Genomic DNA, 5,772 nt, shown 5'->3' with positions numbered 1-5,772 from the left:
TATTCCTTTTCATTAAACTTAAAAGTCATATTCTTTTGTATCAACCCACATGTGTTACCAAGAGCCAGTGGTAAAAGTCAAAAAACGCCATGGAAAAAGATGATTTAACTACTGTTTGTAGTGGAATATCTGTTACTAATTTAGACAAAAATCAATTTAGACCCACACCTCACACCGCAATACCAGATTAATAAAATATATAAGAGATGATATATAATATTATATAATAAAAATATAAGAAATTAATTTATAAGAAAAAACAGTGAATTTTATGTGGTCTCCATACTTTTCTATAAGCTTTGTAAGCTTTAAAGTAATAAAACATCACAATTATGACTGATAACTCTGACTACATAAAAATTTAAAATTGTATGTGTAAGAGATTTGAAAAACACAGAAACATATTTTTAACAAATACAAAAAAACCTCAGAGGCTTAATAGCTTAGGCAAGTTAAAAAGAAAACATTAATGTTCCAATAATCAAGAAGAAAGACATAAGCAATTCCAAATGAATAACTATGCTAAGTAAACAGATGTATGGGAAAGTGTTAAGTCTTTCATTTCAACCTTAAACTAATACTTAGTGAGCATCTGTTATGGGCCAGACACAGTTCTACACACTTTACCAAAGTAGTTCTACGTAGTAGTCATCAAAGAATATAAGTCAAATTACTAATCAGATACTAGTGAAATGGATACTTTCATCTACTGCTGATTGAAGTAAAATACACAACTCCAATAGGATTTGGCCATACCTATCAAATAAAAGCATTGTGCAAGTTCTTTATCTCAGGTATTCTACTTTGTGAAACATATCTCCAAAGGAAAAAAATATCCTGAGAGGGTTATAAAATTTATATGCCTGAAGATGTTCATCACATTGAATTTTAGAGAGGAGAGAAAATATACATATAGAAGCACCTTACATATCTAACATTTTAATTCAAGCTTTCCCGAGCTTATTTTTCTCTAGAATCCTTTTTCATAGAATGGTAACTTGCTTGAAAACATACTTTCAGGAGGAAAGGGGTCCATAATTTTGGTGACTCTTCTGTTAGGGTTAAGAGCTAATGATGTGGTTCAGATAGTGGTAAGGTTTCACTTGGGCAAGATGTTTGGAATCCAAGCCCATGGAAGCATCAGCATCTAATCTACAAGAGAGAAAGCTTCTAAAACATAAACAATCAAAGAGGATGAGATTCCTTTCTAGATTTTATGAGATGTGAGCATCTCATTTGTTCTTTGGAAAGGCTAGATGAGCTCCAACCTACCTACTGAACCCAGGCCTTGAATTCCTCAGAAAGAATTCGAATGAGTCTCTTATTCTATAGAGACGAAGACATTCATAGAAAGGACAAGTCCCCTTTATCAACTAGAGAATTCAGAGGAAAAGGCAAACTACCTGACTGGGTCTCAGAATAAACATTCTTAGAGCAATAGCACTCACTAGGAGCTCTCCAAGGTCCTGAAAAACTGCCTGTATCTAGCTCTCTCCAGCTGATAGAAATTTCCTCTCACTAGTGTCCCTCACCTAAAGGATTCACTACCTCTGCTTGACTTGGTACTTGCCCCCTTTCCTCTGACTCTTTGTCACAATCTGTGACCCATACCTAATGGGATTTCAGTCACTTCCTGTTCTCTGCATGTAATGGCAACTTCACTTATCAGGTCCTTCTAAGGGAAGTCTATTTGAGGTTATCTCGGTAGGAGAGAATATATGTTTTATTAACTCTTGGATGTCCTATCAGGAAGGAAGGGAATTCGAGAGTGATAATTTTCAGTTATGGGTTCTTTGAGATCAGTAAAACCTGGTATCTGTCAGTGTATTGGGTTGTTGTTGGGATATTTGAGAAAGTAACTACTAGAACACATGGAGGAAACAGGAAAAGGAGACCATTGCAGAGTTGAGATATATAAAGAGCCTGCACATGACTTACCATCATACATTTCAATCTTTCAATTACTGAATTAGCAACAAGATATGGCAGGGTGCCTACATTAGGAATAATGCTGGTAAACAAATAAATATTTAACTAAGCACTAGAAGGACATGGTTCTAATCTTGGCTCTTTCTTTTTAAACTAACTAGTTGTATAAACTTGGGTAAATCCTTTAACTTCTCTGTATTAATGTAGGGTCATTACTGTAACAAACAACCCCCAAATTTCTATCTCATTTCTCACTCACACAACAATCAAACACATATTCTTCATTGATTGGCTTTCCTGGACAACTCTCTTTCAAGTGGTGACTTAGATGTCATCTATGTTATAGCTTTGCTGTTCTCTAAGTCCTTGGAGTAATCTTCACTTAGCTATTTAATGAAGGAAGAGAATGGTGGAGGGGGCTTATGTATTGGAGGGTTTTATGGGTTAGGCAATGAAGCAGTACACATTACTTCTACCCACATTCTATTGGACAGGGCCCATCACATGTTCACATCTAGTTGCAAGAGATCTTGGGAAATGTAGTCTTGTATGCCAGAAAGGAAAAGGGACACAGCTTGGTAAATAACTGGTCAGTCTCTACCATACTGCCTGGGTTATGGTTTCCTCATCTGTAAAGTGATGAAAATAATATCTGCCCTTCCTCTTTATAGAAGTATTATGAAAATCAAAGGAAATTATCTGTATGAAAATGCCTTAAAAACCGTAAACATATATAGGAAGGAAATCATTATTGCGTGACTTATCTATCTTTGAATGCTAATTTTAGGAGTAAAAAAGTATTATTTCTTTGGTAGAACTCCTTGTAGCAGGTCTAAGTATATACCAAGTATAAGTATATTTAATAAGGTTTTTTTTTAATATGAGGTGATTGTAAATGGACCTTTGACATTTCATAATCTGAATGCCTTGATAGAAGTATACTAGGGTGAAATTAAGAGAAAGTACTATTTTGTATTCAAGTCTAATTTCTTGCCAGGCTCCTTAATATGTTTATAACCTCCCAGACAATAAAACACAGCATAGGTTTGATAATAGGTGGTAAGTTCTATTATCTTTGAAATTTCTCTCTGGATTGGTTATTGGAAATGGAATATCTATTATGACTGTTCTGTAGGGCATCTAATTATTCACATGCAAACATATACATATACACACGTCTCCTTTTTAATTTTTCTGTGGACCTTCACTCTCAGCAGCCAGATGCTCCTATTCCCTCTAACTCCCAAAACAAGCAAACTAAAAAAAAATGCCTTCTCCAACTTCTCCTTCTCAGGTTTGCGATGAATCAAAGAATCTGATAGAATTGCATTAAGTTTACACGCCCAACAACATGCCAATGATTTCTGAACACTGATAACTCTTTAGATTCATTATGTTTTGACCTGAAGCTAGTACCAGCCATCTGGGAAGAGCTGATATTTAAGCAAACATCACTCAGCCAATTGTGACTGAGGCATCGGATCATGCTGAACTGTGAGATTTCTTTTAGGGATGAAAGGAAATAATAAGAAATCATAATAGCAAGGGACATACTTTGAGACCCAGCTTAGTTTTCTGCAAAGAGAAAAAAGAAAGACATTTGTTTGAAACTCCAGAGCCTTAGGGTAGTTCACTAAGCCTTAGGAATAATGTCTAATTTATCTTAGAGCAGACTGAACTAACAGCTTAAGAATTCAAAGCAAAAGTAGCTCTATTCTCAATATGTAAAAAATAACTGAATGTGAACATGACCTAAAGGAAATTAGGCTGCACATGATCATGCATTCTGGTGCACTGTGGTATTAACTTGAAAATACAGATCCTTCTTGTTTTCTTTGCTGCAAAAAGCTTTATTGTTTCAATTTGAGCCAAAGCTTGGAAGAGGGCTCCAGGGTGGTTAGAAGGCTGCCTATTTGTTGCAGGGAGAGGGCTCAGGCACAAGGCCAACACCAGGGGGGTGAGAAGGGCAGCTCAAAAGACTCTGGGCTCCAAAGGCTCTTAGTCATGCTTGAGGGTGAGCCTTTCAAAGAGATACTTGCCCAGCCCCTCCTGGGGGCTGGCAGCCTGTGGTGGTTAGTCAAGTGGTCACCTATTTTTTTGACAAGTTTCACCTCCTCATCTAGGAAGTGACTCTCCAGGAAGTCACAGAGATGGGGGTCTGCATGGGCAGAACCCACGGCATGCAAATCCAAAAGGGCCTCATTCAGGTTCTTCTCCAGGGCCATGGCGGCTTCAATGGCATCATGAGTGTTACTGTACTCATCTTGAGAAGGCTTCTGCAGGTCCTGGAAAATGACATGGCCGCCACGCTGGTTTTGCATCTTCAGGAGACTCTAAGAACCCTTGCGTTTCTCCTCGGCTAACTTGAGTAAGGGGCCCATGCCGTCCAGAGCCACATGGTTGCAGTCGAAATAGATGCCCAGAGAGAGGTAGGTGTAGGAGGCCTGCAGATGCAGGTTGATCAGATGGCCTCCACCTCGGTGGAATGATTCTGATGGATTTGAGAGCTCATGGTTGTTTGGCAATAAGGGGTTAAAGCTCAAAACATGGCATTGGCTGGTCTCGGAGGTCAAGGATGGCTGGGAAGGTTCCAAAGGTTGCGACTGGAAAAGAGGTTAGGGGGGTGACCGGAAGCTGGAAGAAGGGGCGTTCCTGGGTCTGTTCTGTCCAAAACACTGTTGAAGCAAGAAATAGATCCGAGGACTGCCAAGAGCACTGCCAGATCCTTGGGTTTTGTGGAAGGAAATATGCATTGAGGTGTAAAATGAAGCAAAGAAAGAGATGCTCTTGGAAATATGAATTGCTATAAAAATGAGCACAGAGTCTAATTAAATAAGGACCTTCTATCAATTGACTGTCCCTCACATCTGGGTATCTTGGCTATCTTATCAGGAAAAAAGTGGGTCATGGAATTATACCAAAGCAGATCTCTCCCAGATGGACAAGCTTTGAAAGAATTTAAAAAAAAGTTTCCTCCTCTTTCCTAATGGCTCTCAGTGGGTATCTTTTTTTTTTCCTTAAATCTCCTTCTACCAGCCATTTCCCGGCTACATATCTACTTGGATTTCATCCTGGTCTGTGTTCTACTAATCCTATGTGTCTCATGAATCTATGCAGAATGGTACCCAAACCAGCATGGGGTCCTGAAGCAGATGGGACCTCCCCCCCTGCCCCTGCATTTATTCTGACTGCTGGCATTAGGGAATATCTTCTCAATGTGATGATAAAGCAAGGTTGAGAGTGACGAGGAGACAGTTTTCATTCCAAAAGAATTTGAATATTGAAAGCTTATAGTTGGAACAAAAGTTTTCCCCTTTCCAGAACAATACACATGGATCTTCCCAGATATTGAGAGGAGAGAAACGGGAGAAAGCTGAGGCAATATGAGAGTGGGATTCCAGGAAACATGGAATCTTATGCTATTTCTCACTGAATCTAGGACCTTGGCAAGTGGCTGATCCCTCTAAGCCTCAGATTTTCCATTGGCAAAATAATAGTATTCATAGTAACAAACAATTGAGAGGCATAGTGGTGTAGTGGGAAAATACACACACTCCCAGGGTTCAAATTCTGTCTCTGCCATTATTACATGTAACACTTTGTGCCTCAGGGGTTTTTTTTCTCATTTTACATCTAGCTGAAGCTTGAACTATGTTGCTGGTTGCAGAATATCCCACTTTTTTAAAAAAAATTAATAGACTTTATTATTTAGAAAAGTTTTATGTTCACAGCAAATTTGAGCAAAAAGTACAGAGAGTTCTAGTACACCAGCTAGTCCTACACATGTTCAGCCTCTCCCACTAGCAACATCCCCTACCAAAGTAGGACATTGTTACAATTTAT

At 38.5% G+C, this 5,772-nt stretch overlaps 1 pseudogene; it reads right to left on the bottom strand.

The window, feature by feature from the left end:
- Positions 1-3,927: 3,927 nt before the first annotated feature.
- On the bottom strand, positions 3,928-4,441 carry LOC107515353 (annotated as a pseudogene).
- Between the last annotated feature and the right edge of the window lie 1,331 nt (positions 4,442-5,772).

Source organism: Rousettus aegyptiacus, unplaced genomic scaffold (assembly GCF_014176215.1).
Source record: "Rousettus aegyptiacus isolate mRouAeg1 unplaced genomic scaffold, mRouAeg1.p scaffold_m13_p_9, whole genome shotgun sequence".
Taxonomy (NCBI): Eukaryota; Metazoa; Chordata; class Mammalia; order Chiroptera; family Pteropodidae; genus Rousettus; species Rousettus aegyptiacus.
This window is presented reverse-complemented; position numbering and strand designations above follow the sequence as displayed.